We start from the raw sequence: 22,753 nt of genomic DNA, 5'->3' as shown, positions 1-22,753 counted from the left end.
ATAATGCACTAAAGGATCTTTCACCAACATAATTAGTGGCAGGCATTACCAACATGAGCTTAACCCCCTCGCCGCCAAATTTTAAGAGGCTCCAATCTACTGCTTCTAAACTGATGTAACTTGCATACCATACCATATAATTCTATATATCAAATTAATAACTATTGAACAAGGAAATCAATTATCAAGTTGCTGTTTACACAAGAGCAACCACAAGGCCATTATATAACTTCAAAATGCAAATTGATCTAAGTGAAACCAAATGTGAAATTTCACAACTTTACAGGCTAGCATTGTTTATAATAATACAATAAACATTGCTAACCTGTTAACAGTTGAAGCGATTATCTCTAAGTCTGGTTTTCCAGCATTTGAGCAAGTGCACATGCGCATACAGGCACGAGGTCACTGTTTCGAGGCATACAAAAGTAGCAACATACCACTCCAACCTATATATTCCTTCTTCTTACTGTTTCTCTTAATTGTTAGTGCCATTATCACTTCAAAGAATCGTCTACAATGCTTGTTGTCGACATTCTGAAAGTACGCAATTGCATTATCCAACCATGCGATAGTGCGTGAGAGACAGGTTATTCCTGTTCCCGTTCACTTAAGGGTGTGCCCACTACAGGATAAGCGCAGGAGCTACTAAAACGTTCAACTAAAGTTACAGGGCATTTAGATTGTGATGCTACAGCAGTTTATAATCAAAACCACCATAAGGCGGTTGTGGCAGTGAGAGGGTTAACCAGTGTGCATACTTCTGAGTACAATGTCAACTCAGTCCTTCTGGCAACCATGTTGGTGCATTTTTCTTCTCACTGTAAACAGTGGATAATACTTGAAGCCATGTTTTTAGCTTATGGGGATCAAAATCTGATCCACAGAAGTCAGTTACAAAACACAAGGAAGAGTCATAGTTCTCTGAGTTCATTGACTGCAGAAGCAAATTTTGGACACTTTGTTATGTTTGGTATCCTGGTTGATCAAACCTATTGTCAATACAATTTATAATACGATCTTGTGCTTCAAAATAAATTTGATGATAATGATCTTCACATGTAGATGGAAAGCTTCCTGGAGCATTACTTTCTAGCCTTCTTGGAGCTTTCCTTTTTCTAGGTAAAGAAGGCTCATCCACTCCTAGTTTTTTTTTTGTTTTCCCAAAATAGTGTACAATTATCATCTGATAGTAAATACTGAACAGTTTTCACCACTTATCCAGCAACCTCTTGTCCCTCAGAAGCTGGGATGTCAGATTTTTGTAGGGTACGACTCAAGTTGTCACTGTGACGTAGTATTAATTCACCCAAAACAACTCCATAGTAGAAATCAAATTTCATCATCTGGGATTGAGCTCCCCTTATATATACGTGTTTTAACTTCTGTGTCTGTTGTTTCTTCAAGTGATTCAACCCATACCTCAATCAGTACTTCATAATTATCTTATGATGCTCCTCAAAGATTCTGCCTGGACCATTCATCTTGCAGGATAGAGTACTGTGATACTAGGAGTAACAGGGGCCATATCAGCTTTCAAATTTGAAAGCATGTGTCTCTTTTTGGTGATTTTTAAAGTATGTCATGGGTAGTGTCAAGAGCATCCTTCATAAGCTTTGAAATTCTTGATTGTATCCCCACAAGCTATGTAAGTTTAAAGCATGCCCATAGCAGTGTGTGTATATGGCCCTGGGCTCTTCTTCTAGCAATTTTCAGCTACACCAGCTTTAGTACCAGCTACTGTATGGTAGCGGCACCATCGTAACACTGCCCCTAATTTTGCCATCTTTAAGGACACATTTCATGACTGACAGCACCGATTCTGCATCAACTCTAGGAGTCTACTCCATAGCTATGAAATCTTTACTAACTTCTAACAATTTATTTACCCAGCGAATACAGATTACAACTTGCTCCTGATTCGAGGCATCTGTAGTTTCATCAACCGTAATTGTATATAATGGTATATCATGCAAATGTAAATCTATTTTGGCTAGGACCTGATCAGCCATAACTTTAAGTATCTTATTTTGCATTCCTCCTGATGTGTACTTGTCAGACTTATGAACAAACTATTCAAGCAGAATAGGACCATCCTCTGAACAAAGTTTAAATATCTGAACAAACTTAGAATTGGATTCATCTACAGATCCTTGCAGAGTGAGATCTTGCCTTCTTAAAAGCGTAACGCTTGAAAGTATTTTTAAGTAACACTTCTGATGATTTTCCTTCCCTTTGGAACACTGAGAGGAACACATTTCTTTAACATCACGAGTTGTTGCTGGCAATGTAATCATTTTTAACACTGCATCTTTGTGACATCTAGTAGCTTCATGTGCAGCAAATCTTGTAGTAGCTTCTTTCCAATTGGTAAGCCAACATAAATGTATGTTTTCTCTATATTAGGTACATTGTTGAGCTTCCTTTCCTTATATGCTTTTACACAATAAAAATCAGTAGGCTGAGTCACTCTCTTCACTATAGTGGATCCACTTCCACTGCTTAAACTAACCAGCTTGAAAACTTTATTTACAGGGGTTCTTCTTCCCAGACTCTCGTGAAGGAAAGGGAAAATCTACTGGCTGGTTTGGTTTATCATTCAGCAAAGGTAAGGACAACCTAGCATCACTGCAAGACTTCAACAGTGCCATCATTATATTGTTGAGCTGACTCCTTGGCATGGCAAGCAAAACCAATTGTTTACAAACAAGCACCAAACAGGAAAACATCATGCTATTCATAGGGCACTGGCCTGCTAAGACACGTATTCAATTTGGTTGAGGACATCACAATTATCTACCTGTCAGGCTAGCTACAAGCAAACATGTCTCAGAGGTCAATCAGTACCTTAGGACATAGCTAAATCGATGTAGCTACTAACAATTGATAAGTTCACAAGCTACATAAAACAGCTGAGAGATGCTGGCTACTTCTTGCTGGGTCTGTGCAAATTTACAGAATTTTACTGTGTAGTGATATATCGTCCTTCACCTGTGAAGAGCACAGTGGAGTGATTCATACTGACTTCAGACTTGGTATGTATTAATTCTGATGATGCATTGTGTTATTGTGAACACAGTGTATTATAGTTTTCCCTTTAATCAAGCCCAGAGAATATCAAGTCAAAAGATTTTTTAATCCCTACCAACAAAGTGGTGAGGCATTGGCCTTACCGGTTGCACCTACTCCAACACTCTTGCTATACCAATGGATGACAATCTAATTCTCATAGACCCATAAACAAGAAGCAGTCATGTGTACTCTTTGACAAACAAAGAAATGACGTTTGCTACCAAACAGCATCACACTGTATCACCACAATAATAAACTTGTATTACATGCCTTTATCACACCTTATTTATGTGTACATTTAACTTGTAGTTGAATCAAAGAGTCTTGTATGTCTGCAAACCTAAATCAGCAGAATGGGCTTCAAAGTGTGCAATACTGCATGGGATATCTGTTATAATACTGTACACACCGCTACCTATCTTGTAATCTCATAGAGACACCAAGCTGAAACTATTGCAACTCTAATAGTTGAATGTCTGACAAGTATCCACAAAATTCTAATCAGCACTTTTTGGTAGATCAAAGGTCAAAGATTAGGAAACGTGGATGATCATCAACTTTGTCAATCAATCAATTCATCAAATTAAGCTGTTAAATATACCAAACGAAAGTTTATTCTTTGAGCTTTTAAGTGGCACAATTCATTTGCATTGAATGGTCACAATTACAACAAAAATATCAAAAAAAAATTCTGGAAAGCCATACAAGCAATGGGCTGAAATTCCTTTGGGACACATATACCACTTGCACACTGAATTTCTTCCAATTCTGAGGAGGTCATACACAAAACTTGGGTGAAATGATATGGAATTACCCATGTAGTAAGTAAATTGCAGCACAACGGTGGTCTTTCAATACAGTTGGTCACTAATACAAATTGCACTGCACTTGGACACCTTTATTGTTTAAGACAAAGTTGACACAGCCTTATTAGGAGTGGTTATTAGAGGTGTACACTCCCTATAGCAATAATAGACTACAAACTTCCACTACATACCAAATGATATCTCTTGAACCCACTGTGGCCCCACCAGGGATGCGACGATTTTGCTGGAAATTTTTTTGAAAAGCTATTTTGATAAATAGCAAAGAGCAAAATGCTGGAAATATAAGCGGAAAATTAGAAAACTGTGCACCGAGAAATGGCAACTTAGCACATTTTGTATGAAAAAGATCAAGATACTCTAATAGAACAGTCAAGCATAGTATTAGGAAAACATAATTATGCTCATAAAAATGGCAACTAAAGAACGAGATACTCTAATAAAGCAGAATAATTCTATTTTTATTGATTCTGAGCAAAAATAATAGACATTCTGAGAAAATATTGAGCAAAATAGACAAGGAAAAATAATTGCTCAAGGTAGAAAAAAAAAGCTAAATGTGACCCGGTCTGCGAAAAGGGCTCTTATAGCCTTTCCAATTGCATATATATGGTAACCCATAACTTTACTGGTGAATATGGTACAAGCCTACAATTTGGTCACTCAACAACCCTAACCTGGCAGTAGCTGTGGGTGTAATTACATGGTGATAGCTTTAGTAGATTAGGAGTTATGATTAGCCAAACATGGATAATTGGAAAGGCTATAAGAGCCCTTTTTGCAGACCGGGTCACAAATAGGCTCATCCCTAGGCCCCATCACAAAATTTTATCAACCATATACCGAGCATAATATAATTGTAATTCGCTAAAAAATTCAAAGATTTGAGGAAGCATAATACAAATCATTTTGAAATATTAAGGATTAAAGTATTTTAATGGAGCCTTTAAAAACCTTAATTAAGTTGATATCCCATAATTTATATATTATTTGAAAGATCTGTGACAGTTTTTGATCACTGAAAAATTATTTTTAAATATCAACACACTGATGAGCTACAGTTGATTTTAAACTTAAGACGGACCAATTTTTCATGAAATATTCAAAATATTTGTGGTCATAAATCAGAAACCATGTGGTGTATGGGGCTAAAAATTGGTATGGGTAATGATCACCACAGATACTACAAACACACTACATTTCATCAAAATCCAAGAGGTGACTCCACTATTCCTTGGTGATTTGACATGGAATGACCCAGATGTTAAACACATTATTATAAAATGCAAACTGAAAGTGAGTCTACCTTAACTTCAACCTTAATCCAACAATAAAAAACTTGCACCTACTAGCTTGTTCCTTATCAAATAGAATGTGTAACACTACCAAATATGGTATACCATTATCAGTGTGTGAAATTATCCTCAGATGATTAGCAGAAAATCTCATAATTGTTATGGAAAATATACAGAAGTGTAGCAGAGTGTTTCTTACTATACCTTGATTCATTATCTACTTTTAGTTCTAGTTATTGTCTATGTTGTATTTTTATCAAATTATAATACTGCTATATAATCTTATATTATGTATTTTGTGATGACAGCATGAAGTAATACTTACAGGATAACTTATCCAGGAATTAACATTAATCGACTCCATCATGGTATTGATAGTGTCCAAATCATCATTTTCTATAGCTCTGTGAAGTCTGCTCTTCCCATCCTAATATATGACATGATATTACATCATCTACACTAATCCTACTAGTTACCATAACAACAATCACTAATGCCACAACACAATATGGTCATTACCAGAGGACTATCTCTCCAATTATGATTACCATCTTTACACATATGTGACCAAATATGCGAAACGGGGTCTTCCATACACATCCAATTTACTCAACATGTAAATGTTAGCGATCAACATCAAGACACGCGGTAGTGTGTCGTGCGGCCCAAGAAGCCGGCGCGTAACACACGTGAATATATTGACAGGAAGAAAGAAAACGCAATTTTCGTACCTCCGTAGCTCTGCACTTCCTTAATGAGACAAGACGATTTTTGCTGTGGACATGCCCTCCAACTGCAGCACTCCACATTCCAAATTTGAGCGAAATCGCTTCGCGCGTTCCCGAGATATGCGACTTCTAAAATTGGCTCAGTTTCTTCGTTATTTTTTTTTCTTCTTATTTTTCTTTTTCTTGTTGCATACTTACAAAAAGTGCTATAAAATTCGAACGCCATATCCGATTGCCTTGAAATTTGGCAGACAGAAGGGGGATATAAAGGCGCATCGCGGTACCCACTTTGGCTGGAATACGATAAACAGGCAAAGAGTTATGAGCGATTATTAACAAAAAATAACACCAATATGTTGTCACGCCTACAGGGTACACCGTGTATGGGAAGAAGCTGAAAATCGGTCGGTGAATAGGTTAACTATTGAACCTCAAACCTTTTGTGGTTTGAAAGAAATCGAGCTAAAAAAACAGGAAGATACAACGAAAAAACCAACAGTGTGTAACAATTACGCAATCGAGATTAGCTAATAAAAAAAAACGACTGCTTGTCAGGCCTACCAGATAAAGCGCTTGGGGTAATGCTTTGAAAATCGTTGTACAGATGAAGTAATCATCTTAGAAAGGCTCATCAATGGTGTAGAAGAATCAGACTTAAAGCCACGGAGTTATAACACGAAATCCTACTTGGTGCAGCAAGTGCGAGATCGAGATACTCTAATAGAGCAGTCATCCTAATAGAGCAGTCACCCTGAAGAGAATTCAAGAGATCAGCTAGAAACAAGAAACCTGTATAGAGATCAGCTACAAACAAGTCAGCCTGTAGAGAGATTAGCTACAAACAATTCACCCTGTAGGGAGATCAGCTAGAAGAAGTTACCTTGTGGGGAGTTTATGCAACTATGGAAAGAGATAGTTCAGCTAGAAGAAATCACCTAGTAGAGTTCAGCTACAAAGAAACCACCATGTAGAGAGTACAGCTACAAACAAATCGTCCTGTAGAGAAATCAATAGAAGAAGTTACCTTGCAGAGAGTTCAGCTACAAAGAAACCATCATGTAGAGAGTTCAGCTATAAACAAATCTCCCTGTAGAGAGATCAGCTAGAAGAAGTTACCTTGTAGAGAGTTCAGCTTCAAACAAATTACCCTGTAGAAAGATCAGCTAGAAGAGGTCACCTTGTAGAGAGTTCAGTTACAAAGAAACCATCATGTAGAGAGCTCAGCTACAAACTAGTGACCTTGTAGAGACATCAGCTAGAAGAAGTTACCTTGTAGAGAGTTCAGCTACAAAGAAACCATTCTTTAAAGAGCTCAGCTGCAAACAAATCACCTGTACAGAATTCAGCTACAAATAAATCACCCTGTAGAAAGATGAGCTAGAAAGTTACCTTGTAGAGAGTTCAGTTACAAAGAAACCACCATGTAGAGAATTCAGCTACAATCTAGTGACCCTGTAAAGACATCAGCTAGAAGAAGTTACCTTGAGAGAGTTCAGCTACAAAGAAACCATTATTTAAAGAGCTCAGCTGCAAACAAATCACCTACACAGAATTCAGCTACAAACAAATCACCATGTAGAGAGATCAGCTAGAATAAGTATCTTGTAGATAGTTCAGCTATAAGCAAATCACCCTGTAGAGAGATCAGCTAGAAGAAGTTTACTTGTAGAGAGTTCAGCTACAAAGAAACCATCATTTAGAGAGTTCAGCTTCAAACAAATCACCCTGTAGAAAGATCAGCTAGAAGAAGTCACCTTGTAGAAAGTTCAGTTACAAAGAAACCACCATGTAGAGAATTCAGCTACAAACTAGTCACCTTGTAGAGACATCAGCTAGAAGAAGTTACCTTGTAGAGAGTTCAGCTACAAACAAATCACCCTGTAGAAAGATCAGCTAGAAGAAGTCACCTTGTAGAAAGTTCAGTTACAAAGAAACCACCATGTAGAGAATTCAGCTACAAACTAGTCACCTTGTAGAGACATCAGCTAGAAAAGTTACCTTGTAGAGAGTTCAGCTACAAAATAACCATTCTCTTTAGAGTTCAGCTGCAAACAAATCACCTGTACAGAATTCAGCTACAAACAAATCACCCTGTAGAGAGGTCAGCTAGAAGAAATTACCTTGTACATAGTTCAACTACAAAGAAACCCCCAAGTAGAGAGTTCAGCTGCAAAGAAATCACCCTGTAGAAAATTCAGTCACAAACAAATTGCCCTGTAGAAAGATCAGTTAGAAGAAGTTACCTTTTAGAGAGTTCAGGTACAAAGAAACCATTCTGTAAAGAGCTCAGCTGCAAACAAATCACCTGTACAGAATTCAGCTACAAACAAATCACCCTGTAGAGAGATCAGCTAGAAGAAGTTACCTTGTAGAGAGTTCAGCTACAAAGAAACCACCCTATAGATAGATCAGCTAGAAGAAGTTACCTTGTAGATCGTTCAGCTACAAACAAATCACCCTGTAGAGAGATCAGCTAGAAGAAGTTACCTTTTAGAGAGTTCAGCTACAAAGAAACCACCACGTAGAGAGTTCAGCTGCAAAGAAATCACCCTGTAGAAAATTCTGCCAAAAACAAATTGCCCTGTAGAAAGATCAGTTAGAAGAAGTTACCTTTTAGAGAGTTCAGCTACAAAGAAACCATTCTGTAAAGAGCTCAGCTGCAAACAAATCACCTGTACAGAATTCAGCTACGAACAAATCACCCTGTAGAGAGATCAGCTAGAAGAAGTTACCTTGTAGATAGTTCAGCTACAAACAAATCTCCCTGTAGAGAGATCGGCTAGAAGAAATTACCTTGTAGAGAGTTCAGCTACAAAGAAACCACCATGTAGAGAGGTCAGCTGCAAAGAAATCACCCTGTAGAAAATTCTGCCAGACAACAAATTGCCCTGTAGAAAGATCAGTTAGTAGAAGTTACCTTTTAGAGAGTTCAGCTACTAAGAAACCATTATGTAAAGAGCTCAGCTGCAACAAATCACCTGTACAGAATTCAGCTACGAACAAATCACCCTGTAGAGAGATCAGCTAGAAGAAGTTAACTTGTAGAGAGTTCAGCTACAAAGAAACCATCATTTAGAAAGTTCAGCTTCAAACAAATCAACTGTAGATAGTTCAGCTACAAAGAAATCTCCCTGTAGAGAGATCAGCTAGAAGAAGTTACCTTGTAGAGAATGAAGCTACAAACAAATCATCCTATTGAAAGATCAGCTAGAAGAAGTCACCTTGTAGAAAGTTCAGTTACAAACAACCACCATGTAGAGAGTTCAGCTACAAACTAGTCACCTTGTAGAGACATCAGCTAGAAAAGTTACCTTGTAGAGAGTTCAGCTACAAAGAAACCATTCTGTAAAGGGATCAGCTGCAAACAAATCACCTGTACAGAATTCAGCTACAAACAAATCACCCTGTAGAGAGATCAGCTAGAAGAAGTTACCTTGTAGATAGTTCAGCTACAAACAAATCACCCTGTAGAAAGATCAGTTAGAAGAAGTTACTTTGTAGAGAGTTCAGCTACAAAGAAACCATTTTGTAAAGAGCTCAGCTGCAAACAAATCACCTGTACAGAATTCAGCTACGAACAAATCACCCTGTAGAGAGATCAGCTAGAAGAAGTTACCTTGTAGATAGTTCAGCTACAAACAAATCTCTCTGTAGAGAGATCGGCTAGACGAAATTACCTTGTAGAGAGTTCAGCTGCAAAGAAATCACCACTGCCCAGATTTCAAGGCAATAGCTCTTTCCAATCTGAAGTTATCAATTGTCAAAGTTGGCAAATTGGATGTGTGGAAGGCCCCTTTTCGCAAATCCGTTCACATATGTATTACATGTATATATATAATTTGTACATTTACTGATAAAATATTTAAAGTACATCTACTTCATCTTTTCTTCTTCCTGTAGTAAAGAAAAAAAAACATAGGTTAAAAAAGTCCCAAAGCTGGCCATAGGCCGGCTTTGGGGTATACAAATACAAAAAGAAATGAAATCTAATCCAAAACAGCCAAGCTGTAAAAAAGTGTGCGGCCCTCAGAAAGGCTATGGTGAAAAAAGATGTGAAATCCAAGGTGGCGGCCAAGAAATGGCTGTGATGGTAGGTTAATGGTAAAAATTTTAATAACGACAATTCAGGTGAATTTTTGTGCCGCTTCACAAAATTTACCTGAATTGTCATTTTTTAAAATTTTTATCATTAACTTACCATCACAGACATTTCTTGGCCGCCACCTTGGATTTCACATCTTTTTTCACCATAGCCTTTCTGAGGGCCGCACCCTTTTTTTACAGCTTGGCTGTTTTGGATTAGATTCACTTAACCACAATAATAACCAATCATGCTATAATCCTATCTTGAATTGAAGGAAAATGACTTCATTGTAATGTCTCAACAAATGTAATGTCAAAACTTAGTGTTCAGTGTGTATGCAAATCATCTCAGCATAACCCACATTGCTTGCATAACAATTTTTTTAATAAACAATAATTTGAAAAGTAAATGAAATTATCCATGCTATTAGAAAAGGGAATGATGTGCTACAATACATTATGTGGTACTCTAGGAAGCAAGTCTAACATCAACTAAACCATCTTAAATCAAGTGTCACTAAAAGGAGGAATGGGAAATTAGGAAACTGGAAATGGGAAGATGGGAAACTGAGTGATTCTCTATATAGTGCACTTTAATTTGTCGTATTCCAGGTGGTATTGCTAGCAAGTGATGGCATCAGAAGCCATCAGTGAAAGTGCAAGCTGGACATAAAGCCAAGTGCATGGATGAAACTTGGTATTTGAATCAACTATTCAGCATAATTATATCAGTGAGTGTGACTTTGCTACAGCCATAGGAGTAGTAAGAGTGACAATGAGCAAGACTGATTGAATGCAGCTCTTCAGCATGTGTTAAATTGGCCTCATTCTTCTCTCAATCATATTTGTGTACCTCCTGCTGAACTCAAATTCTCCTGTCACTACATCAAGTCACCATCAACACTGTCATGGATTTAGTGCAACTACTGTATCTTTTGTTTTGAAGTTCAGCACTAATCAAATTATGATTTATCAAGAATTATGAATGTAAGTAGCCACTAATGACACATACACATGGTAATGTAATATGATTATATGTACATGTATATGACACATGTATATGACACATGTGTAATCAGCATATATGTAGAGGTGACTGTACATGATAGTAGCTTGGGTAGAGTGTCACTAGTCAGCTACTGGTACTCAGTTCCTTCAAAAACAAACTTTCAAATAATGTCTTCCAAGAAAGCTGATCCAGTTTCATTTAAGGATATGGTAATGTCAAAACACCAATTTACAGTATATGCTCACCAGTACTATCATGACTGTATAGTGAACTAGGTGACTTATAGTATTACACCTTGTAATGTTTGTAGTAGCTATAGTACATGATTTAAAATTAACATTTTGTGATTACGATACAGTGTAAGAGATTCCCTTGGTAACTCATTGTTCTATTACTACTTCACCGACCACTACAACTGAGACTACATTAAGCACATGGTAAATACAAATGTCATGAGTAATCATCTGATAGCTACAACACCATACATACAATAAACCAGTGTTAGTAACAGTGACAGGAGAACTAGTGACACTGAGTAGAGTAATCACACTATAGTATAATCATAGCATGAGATACACAAATATGTATTGACTGAGGTCACAGGCCGGAAGAATGAGGTCGAGTTTGCACAATACTGAGAACACTTGACAAGCTACTTTCATTCAATCTTGTTCATTGTCACTCTAGCTAATTCTAGCAAAGTTGCACTGACTGTAGAAAACCAAAAAAATTGATTCAAATACCAAGTTTCAACTATGCACATCCAGCTTGCACCTTCACTGATGACTTTTGATGCCTTCACTTGCTAGCAATACCGCCAATACGTCAAAAACAAACTATAGAGAAATGCTCAATTTCCCATTTCCTCATTTCCCATTCCTCCTTTTAGTGATACCCTCCAAATCCCAGTGTGTGGGATTGTCAAGTTCCTTGCTGGATGATAGCTATACATACAGCTATACAGGATGGCTCTACTACTGTGTGATATGTAATTTAGTTATTACCATACACTATCTTATTAACTTGTTGTGGTGGAGAGGTTTGAATATCTGTGTATCATTCCTGTAGCTACACTGTATAACCAAAAGTACAGTATATGAACGACATGCGATTGTTTACAATGGGGTATGTACGTAAACAAGATCTTTGTCACTTTTTATTTAAAACAAGCTATGCCAATTCATGGTATAAACCTTAAGCCAAATTCAATTATGTACACAAGGTATATCACTGAGAATGTAAGAACCTTAGCATATTGTTAGTATACAAGTTGTTCTTCACAACTGTTTACAGTATGATTCCAAAATAGCTTCTCAGGTGAAGACAATATCACTATTAAAATTGATAGATGGTTATTTTAATTAATTTTAGACAAATTATACCTTTTGTGTCTGTTTGTATAGTGAAGTGTTAAAGTGACTGAACTTTAGCTATAACTAGGAGCACTCTTGGATTACAATAATAAAGTAAACTAACTAAGTTACATTAGTGTTAGTAGTGCGTAATGAATGATGATAAATAGGACTGGCCAATGGCGGATTTAGTGGGGGGTTTCAAGGTTTCCATGGAAACTCCCTTTGAAAAATGATTGCATAACAATTAAACGTTTTAATTATCGTGGCGTGTGCCTCGATCGAGCTGTGACCTTTTTTTTGATCTCACCTTACCAAACCAGACGACGTAGTGCAAACTTTTGCGTATCTCATGTCAGTGTATATCTACACCTTCTACACTGGAAACCCCCTTTATAAATTCCTAGATCTGTCACTGCTGGCCAATATACCAGTATCATATTAGTAAACTGTGATATTTAAGTCATACTGTTTTTTGTTTTTTACAATACCACCATACCTTCTAGGACTCCTTTGGACATGTTTCATTCCACATTATTTCAGTAGAGAATTACCAGATGTTTGAAGTCAGGTGGTGATGTAGACAACTTGTCAATTTATGTAAACAAGTTTATTTGTGGTAATGACACATGAGACTTGCTGAGCTACCACAGGTATTTGTTTTTATTGTGGTAAATGATTGTTACATTAAGAACACTTCAACTTGATTATTTGTTTCACAGACTAAAATATCAAGAGTATAGGGTCGGTAGGTCAGTATGTAATATTGACAGAAATCAGAACAATATGAGTACAAAAACAAGTTGATGTTGTGCTACTTCTAAAAACCAGGCACCATGCAGCTACAGTAGCTCTAACTCATCTGGAATTAACCAACTATGTATTACTATCTTATAATTTTAACCAATAGGGTTCTTGATTGTGTGATAATAAATTATTATCAGTGCGTAACTCTCATATTTCATAATTCTTTCAATTATGTTGCTATGCACTGCTATGGAAGCATTTGTTAAACAAACAGGTTTTACCAACATATTATGCACAGTAGTATCGTCTAAACTGTTGTACAGTTTGACTATCATGGTTTCTCCCATAAATTCTCTTGATAAAGCCTGAAAGCTGCAGGCTCTTCATTTCGTTTATGTACACAAAGGATACGTCCCCTTTCAACTATATAGAAGGGATAGGCTATTCCTAGTAGTCTACGAGGCCTGCACCATTGTTTTTAGTTGTTAAACACTTGTAAAACCCCAAAGGGAATGTAATTCGCAAAGTCTGAGGAGAGCTGCCACACCCACATTTCAGACTGCAAACCACCTCAGAGCAAGTTTACCTGTGCAGAAGTTTAATACAGACTTCACTTCACTTTTACTTCTTACGTAAAGCTACTTTTGCCATTTTAATCGTTTTGCTCATGTGGGTGCATATGGACAAACATAGGTAGATAGTTAGGAAATAGATAGGTACACACACATTTATGAAAACAATTTCAGTAAACCTGGCGATTTGGTCTCAACAAAGCAGCAACTCATTTGCAGCCATACTGTGTTTCTAAGTTTGGTTTTGAGAAGGTAAATACATAGTAGTTAATTGTATTGGAATACTACAAGGGTTGTATTCAGAGTTTCCGTTTTTAGTAGAGGTGTACCGATAATCGGATCGGCTACAATATCGGCCACCGATATGGCATTTTTTACCAATATCCATATCGGTACAGAACAGCAGGAGGACCGATATCGCTACCGATATTTGTACAGTAGCAATGGTTTGTGCATAAACGGATTGTTCATTGGTTTTCTACGTTATTCATGTGGTTCATTAGTGCCAGTGGCTTATTGTTCACTCTGCAACAAGCGCTACGCTACGAGAAGCCATATAAATGCATGTGGTTCTAGTGTTCAGTCTTTACAAATGAAGCAGTTATAGAGTACCTTTGTAATAAAAGAAGGGTCACAGGATAACCAAGGAAACTTGCTCTATCAGCTTCCTCACAAGCCATTAGAATGTGAAGTAATGCAGAAATATCCGTTTTAGGCTTCATGGGAGGATACATAAAATATTTGTGGGTGCCTAATTGTCTGGATTGCACAACGGAAACTCAAGCTGTATACCACCACAGGTACAGTATAGCAATGAATACATGAACATGTTGTACATAGGGTAGGTAATTGTACATTTTCGTGTACTTAAAATATTAATGCAAATATCGGATCGACTATACGTTATCGGCTTCTTTGGTTGCATCAATATCGGATATCGGTACATGCCAAAAACCCATATCAGTACACCTCTAGTTTTTAGTGGAATTATAGCTTCCTTTTCCATGGATGAGATTTTTTTTTAAAATCTTTGAACAATGGGCTGGTCAGGCTTGTGAAATAATTAAGTTGACATGGCCTAATACTGTGACATCAGTAATACGTACCACTACTAGAAATAGTGCAGTGGCATAGCGTAACAAGTGTACATTTTGACCAAATGTGACACAGAAATGGTTATCTAATCAAAAACAGCCAATCTGTAAAAAAAAAGGAGTGCGGCCCTTGAAAAGGCTATGGTGAAAAAGATGTGAAATCCAAGGTGGCAGCCAAGAAATGGCTGTGATGGTAGGTTAATGGTAAAAATTTTAATAACGACAATTCAGGTGAATTTTGTGCCAATTGACCAAGCGGCACCAAATTCACCTGAATTATTGTTATTAAAATTTTTACCATTAACCTACCATCACAGCCATTTCTTGGCCGCCACCTTGGATTTCACATCTTTTTTCACCATTGCCTTTTCAAGGGCCGCACTCCTTTTTTTACAGCTTGGCTGTTTTTGATTAGATTTCACTTCTTTTTGTATTTGTATACCCCAAAGCCGGCCTATGGCCAGCTTTGGAGCTTTTCAACCTATATATATATATATATATATATTTTTTTTTTACCACAGGAAAAAGAAAAAGATGAAGCAGATTTTATAAACACTTTAACTCATTCTGGTTTTATCAGTAAATGTACAAATTATATATATAATGCATATATCAAGATTTCATAATATAAAAAGAGAGCATATATTTATTACATGTCAATTAATCCCCACAGGATAATTTGCAGCTGATCTCTCTACTGGGTGACTTGAAATGTAGCTGAAATCTCTACAGGGTGGTATGCTTGTACGTAGATGACCTCTTTACAGGATTCTCTCTACAGGGTGACTTGACTCTAGCTGAACTCTCTGCAGGGTTATCTGTTTGTAGTTGAATTCTCTACAGGGTGATTTGTTTGCAACTGAACTCTCTACAAGGTAACTTCTTCTAGTCGATCTGTCTACAGGGTGACTTGTTTCTAGCTGGTCTCTCTACAGGACGATTTGTTTGTAGCTGAACTCTCTACAAGGTGATACTTCTAGGTGATCTCTCTACAGGATGACTTGTTTCTAACTGAACTCTCTACAGGGTGATCTTTTCATAGCTGAACTCTCTACAGGATGATTTCTTTGCAGCTGAGTTCTCTACAGGGTGTTTGTTTGCAGCTGAACTCTCTACATGGTAGTTTCTTTGTAGCTGAACTCTCTACAATGTGACTTCTTCTAGCTGAACTCTCTACAGGGTGACTTGTTTCTAGCTGAACTCTCTACAGGTGATTCCTTTGCAGCTGAACTCTCTACATGGTGGTTTCTTTGTAGCTGAACTCTCTACTAGGTAACTTCTTCTAGCTGATCTTTCTACAGGGTGATTTGTTTGTAGCTGAAATCTCTACAGGGTGATTTATTTGCAGCTGAACTCTCTACAAGGTGACTTCTTCCAGCTGAACTCTGTACAGAGTGATAGATTTTTTTGCAGCTGAACTCTCTACATGGTGGTTACTTTGTAACTGAACTCTCTACAGGGTGATTTGTTTGTAGCTGAACTCTCTACAGGGTGATCTGTTTGTAGCTGAACTCCTTACAAGGTAACTTCTAGCTGATATTTCTACAGTGCGATTTGTTCGTAGCTGAGTTCTCTACAGGGTGATTTGTTTGCAGCTGAACTCTCTTTCATGGTGGTTTCTTTGTAGCTGAACTCTTTACAAGGTGACTTCTTCTAGCTGATCTCTTTAAAAGATGACTTGTTTCTAACTGAACTCTCTACAGTGTGATCTGTTCATAGCGGAACTTTCTACTGGGTGATTTGTTTGTAGCTGAACTCTTTGCATGATTGTTTCTTTGTAACTGGACTCTCTACAAGGTAACTTCTTCTAGCTGATCTCTCTACAGGGCAATTTGTTTGAGCTGAACTCTATACATGATGGTTTCTTTGTAGCTGAACTCTCTATTAGGTACCTTCTTCTGGCTGATCTGACTACAGGGTGACTTGTTTGTGGCTGAATTCCCTACAGAATAACTTGCATTGTAATATAATCGAGTAAATTATAAATACAGCTGAATGCTTTATTAGGGTGACTGTTCTATTAGAGTATCTCGATCTCGCATTTGCTACACGTAGTTGCGTTTCAAATCATAACTCAGTGGTTTGTAATCCGATTCTTCTGTACTACTGCAAGGACTTTCTATGATGATTATTCCAGCTACATACTGGTTTTCAGCTCATTGCTCTAAGCGGTTTGCCTGATAGACACGAAAACTAATAGTATTTTTATTCATAAAAATCTATCGCGTAATTTTGACACAGGTCGGGTTTTGTGTCATATCTCCGTGGTCTTTATCCCGATTCCTTTCAAACCACAAAAAGGCACTCCTACGATGGTTGCTCCATCTACATAGCAATTTTCAACTGATTCCTCAAAGGAGTTTACCCTGTAGGCGTGACAGACCTTCGACCTTATTTTATGCAAATATTCGGTCATAACTCCGTGAATGTTCACCGGATTCTTACCAATGTTGGTACAGAGATCCGCCTTAATGAGCCCTTTAAGTGTGCCAAATTTCAGCCCGATCCGAGCACGCATTCGTGTTTTATGGCGGATTTTGCGAAGTGTGCGAAATGAAGAAGAAGTAGAAGTAGAAAAAAACGAAGAAATTAAAACGAAATTTTGTTCGCTCGTATCTCGGAAATGGCTGGAGCGATTTTCTTCAAATTTGGTGTGTAGACTCCCCTAGCTGGCCGGCACCTCTCTAGCAAATTTGGTTCCAATCAGATAAGGGATCATAAAGCTACATAGGTGTGAAAATTGCGTTTTCTTTCTTCCTGTTAATATACTCAGGGGTGGCACGCCGGCTTCTTGGGCCGCACGACACACTACCATGTGTCTTGATTACTAGAAATTTGGATATCCGACCATCTCCAACTACACCCATTTTGATAGGCATCGCCCACTTATTCACACATGTTAATCTATCCATGTTATAAGCAATGTAACTTTTGTAATGGTTGTCTAAACTAGCCATACACCTCTTCAAGTAGTACAATTACATCAAATACACTGCATTTTTATCACAGTGTTCCTGAGCCTGCTTAGTATAGTACTCTTTTATATGCATTGAGCTGAACTCTCAATAACTCTCAAGTATGGAATTACACAAGTTCTTGAAATTTGGCTCATTTGTAGTACTGATCTCTGACACATTATTGATGGCCAATAAAAGTTTTCATCATACATTTCTAATGAGGAAGTCATAAACACCCAGTCTGTTATGACTATTTCTCAAACTTGTAATGGAATCAATTTACACTTGTCTGCTCTTGACACCTTACTGTCATCACTATAACCATCTGGTTGACTGAAATGTCATTTCTCTAATAGACAAATCCAGTTATCTTTTCTATAGTTTTCTCAGAACTCAGCTCAACATGTACATACTACAAGGTACAGTTCAGCTCCAAGGTAACGTTCACCCACATGAGTGAAATGTGGGTGAAATTCTGGCAAAATGCTGGCACAATGCTAGTGAAACGTGTTCAAGTTCAGTGACTAAATTTGTATTTTGCAACACTCATGTTGTCTCTATGTGGCTACAGCATATTTTTCTATGGACATTTTGCATGCACAGAATGTGGGTGAAATGCAGGAAAATCGTGAGCAAAACAAGAGGAAAACACATCGTATATGTGGGAAAATTTGACCTTGGAACTGAGCTATACTAACTGTATCTCATAATGAATTCAGTATAATATGTCAAGAGAGTGATGAGCTAGAACTTACAGTACGTGTCCTTTTAAATTCAAAGAAAATTAGTCAGTGGTGGAGGAAGTGTTGGTAATTTAATTACATATAATCATCTTGAGAGTTATCATTTAGTTTGGAGATATTAGATGAGGTGAACTGATTTGAAAAGACCAACAATCATACAGTACAATAGTAACTGTATAGTAGGGACTTGTGCTGAAACAATTATTCGGTTATTTGACTATTCGGTCGGCAAGACACTATTCAATTTATTAACACACTATTCGAATAATCATTAGCACTTTGTACACTGTATTCAGATGGAAAAGCCAGCCTTGAAATTTAAGATTGTGAATGAAGTGATGTTTTTATGCTGTAAAATTCTATTTTAGAAAAAAGAGAAATAGCTCTTAGGCTTTACCTTACTCCCTAACAAAAGATTACAGTACTTATTCAATAGAAGTATAAGCTTAAGGAATAATCAAATATTCAATCGTTTTGTTCACAACTATTCAAATACTATAAATTACCATTTGTTTCAGCACTAGTAGGGACCACAAAGCAGTAGGCGTGGCCCACAAAATAAAATCACCCAAAAACCACCCTCAATTTTTGCTGACAACGATGAGGCAGTATTGATTAGGTAAAACTAAGCCCAAACAAGTTTTCAGATTGACCCGAAATGCTTTCAACAAGTTGTTATGGAATTTTAAAAATAATTTATTTAACAGAATTTTCTACTGACTGACTGAGTACCTGACTGATGCTTTCAGACAAGCGTAACTTGATAACGGCTAAGGCTACAACTTGATTTTTTCACTGTTCGACGTCGCTTCGGCTCGACAGGTGCCTTTTGGCATACCACAGTATGTACAATGCATTCTTCATGGACTTACCAGTGTCCTCCTTTGTGTCCCATTCATCTTTGCTGACAGGGAAAGGTGTCAATTTAATGTGAGCACGTGATGACTTCCCTTCGAAATGCACCTTAAGTGTTGTTGTAATAAATACTTTTGTTTATTCTTTATAGGGCGATGAAGGTACTGGTGTAGGGAAGGATCACTGAAAAGTTGAGCTACATTCTTGTCAAAACCATAGACAAAAAAAAACTGATGATATGCACGTCTATAGCCAACCTGTGTTCGATCCCTGTCTAGGTCATAGCTTTTCTTAAACTTTCAATGCACCTTTTGTTCTACAGCATCTGTTCCATACAATTTTTTATCCACAAACCCTTATGCTTATAGTTTTTCAGCACTGGCACATAGACTGCTTTATATCATAGGGATGGACTCTTATAGTGCTATTGTGGTAGGGCAGACAAATTGCCAGAATATTTTTGTGCATCTGAGTGTTTGTCCAGTGTAGGTAAAAGCTTCTTTCACACTTAATCTGTATGACACTTAGTTCAGATTTACCTCATTACTTAGAAAACAAGCAACTTGGCATGATTGGGCAGGCCGGTGCATGTGAAAATGATATTACTGCATCATGCAGATACCATAGTTTACACTGAGGAACTGTATGTGCAAGTGCTCAACTATTTCACTGATCATTTTTTCACTCTTTTCAACTTGCAACAGAGTCAATCTGCACATGTCTGTTTTGCTCTTGACACCTTACTGTCATCACTATTATTGTTTGGTTGGTTAAATTGCTATTCTATCCAGGAAAAAATATATTTTATCTGTTTTCTCAGAACTCAGCTTGACATGTACATGCTATCCCATAATAATTCATTGATCTTAGTATAATCTGTAAAGAGAGTGATGAGCTAGAACTTACAGTATATGTCCTTTTAAATTTAATGAAAATTGTAGTTAGTGGTGGAGGACACTTGCAGGTAACTTAATTGTATATAATCATCTTGAGAGTTGTCATTTAGTTTGGAGATATTAGATGAGGTGAACTGATTTGAAAAGACTAACAATACTTGATTAATACCACCAATTGTGTATTCTAAGTTATGCACAGCAAAATAATGAAATTGATAAAAGTAAGGAGGACACAATGTTAGTGTGGGATGTTTGTATACAAGGTCAAAAGTGTAGTGAAACAAGTAGAAAACAGTGAAACCTCATTAACAGAGCCACCTATAGGACCATGCATGATAAGTGGCCCTGTTAGCAAGGTGACCCTATTACTGACAGCCCCATTAATCTAAGTATATATAAAGCTGATAAACCTTCTGTCCATCCATCACGCCACTTACTCACCAAACTCAGAGAGAATCGACATAATCAAAGATGATAATGCAGCATTCATCATCTGGCTACTCGAAAATTATAATCACGAGTTCATGTGTGATTCCGTACATTTTCTATAGCATGTATAAGGCCAAGGTCTAGAGAAATTTTGAGCAACATTCCTTTGAAAACCACAAAACAAACTGTTCAGGTAGTAGAACGTGTTGGAGGTGATGGGTTCAAATCCATGTGTTGGCACTTTTTTTTTCTAAACAGTACATTTTTGTGCACACCTATATATCATCTGGCACCTTAAGTGATGCTGTAGTATGGTACTGCCCAAGTGTGTGGTACCACCCAAGACTTGAGTGCAATTATGCGCAATTAAAATAGTTGCTACAAAGTGGGTGTGGCACCTGTTTTGATCGCATGTATTCATTGGGTAGTTGGAAAAGGCGGATACGGTCGGACGCGGACCCAGACGCGGATTCGGACACAGACATTTCAAAAAGGACTTTTTACATTTATATAACAGTTATTTTTCATACCTAACGCTGTTTTTACAGCAGTCTTCGCCTCCAGTCCCAGGCATCGATCTTTTCATAGCGCTTATCCATTTATAAGCGCACGTGCGAAGGATAGACTAGCACTCTAAAGACCATTATAGTGTTGTATACGTGCTCTAGAAATCTAATTCAGAGTCACAGAGATTAATCTAGAATGTCCCAACTTAATCTCGTAGGCCAGGTCCTTGAAATCCTCAACACTCGGTATAAGCGCCTGCGCCTTATACTAATAGGCGTAAGATTGTGGATTTGGCCTGCTAAGCTAAGTTGCATGGGGCATACAAGCTAATCTCTACAACTATATAACTCTGTATTAGACTTTAGAACATGTGTACAACACCATTATGGTCTTTGGCATGCTGTGGAGTGCTGGTATAGTCCTTCGCACGTGCGCTTATAAATGGATAAGTGCTATGAAAGGATCGACGCCTGGGTCTCGAAGCGAAGACTGCTGTAAAAACAGCATTAGGTATGAAAAATAACTTACATAAATGTAAAAGCATATACTGCATAAATGTAAAAGGGCTTTTTGAAAATGTCCGTGTCCGCGTCCGTGTCCACGTCCGACCGTATCCGCCTTTTCCAACTACCCGTATTCATTTGTTGATTCGAGGGATGATGACTTGCAATCGAAAAAGGTGCCACGCCAACTTTTTAGTGAGTTTTTTAATCGCTTGTAATTGCATGCATGCGAGTGAGTGAGATATTACGCGAGAGCACGCTTGGTTGTCAGCTATGTTCAACCCATTACACAGCAATGCGAATCAAAAACTTTTCCGGAAGCACCTCTACAATCTACGTATACCAAAATAAATGGTGCTGCGCCTCAATTTTATTAATTATTGTATGAAAAGTGAAGTATCCATTATGCTTCACTATCAGCTATGTTCAGCTCGTTACACAGCAATACAAATCAAGAACTTGTTTGAAAAGCGCCTTTGCAATCAAAATCTGTACAACACTTTAGAAGCAAATTGCATGATTGAGCAGGTATTACTGTACATCTGAAAAATGACATTACTGGCACCATGCAGATACCATAGTTTACAATGAGGAACTCTGTGTACAATTGCTCAACCATTTCACTAATCCTGCTTACATCTTTTCACTCTAGATCTGCTTAAAGGATCATTAAATGTCATATATGACAATAAAATCAATGATGATGTTTAAACACCAGCATGGGGTTTTGTATGGCAAGAGGTGTCACTACAACGTTAATGCTGAAAGTGCATAGCATAGAACAAGTTCTGATCCTTTGCTTGCCATGCACTAACTACAATTGCAAATGGACTGGTTCAAACAAGCTTAAATACCAGTATAGCTCATAGTATAGCATCCCATAAACAATACTACACACAACAAAGGTATTACAAAAGCTTTTTACCATGATTTTAAAGTGAGAACAAGCCAACAACAAGCCCAGTGCTTAAAACTAGGTTTAATAAATTTAAGTAATAGCAGTCATGGTTGAAATTGTCACTATCAGTGCTGTAAACATGGTTGAATTATAATTATAGCACATTTTATTGTTGCAGTCAGCCTTACT

At 37.4% G+C, this 22,753-nt stretch overlaps 1 long non-coding RNA gene across 1 annotated transcript in view; it reads right to left on the bottom strand.

Moving 5' to 3' along the window:
• Positions 1-5,516: 5,516 nt before the first annotated feature.
• LOC136246459 (uncharacterized) overlaps positions 5,517-22,753 on the bottom strand; it is a 34,838-nt gene continuing 17,601 nt past the window's right edge. The window contains exon 3 of the long non-coding RNA XR_010696434.1: positions 5,517-5,618. This is a non-coding gene — a long non-coding RNA (uncharacterized lncRNA). The remainder of the gene's footprint in view (positions 5,619-22,753) is intronic.

This window comes from Dysidea avara, chromosome 2 (genome assembly GCF_963678975.1).
Source record: "Dysidea avara chromosome 2, odDysAvar1.4, whole genome shotgun sequence".
In the NCBI taxonomy this organism is placed as follows: Eukaryota; Metazoa; Porifera; class Demospongiae; order Dictyoceratida; family Dysideidae; genus Dysidea; species Dysidea avara.
Note: the sequence above shows the minus strand (reverse complement) of the source record. Positions and strands in the feature narration are given on the sequence as shown.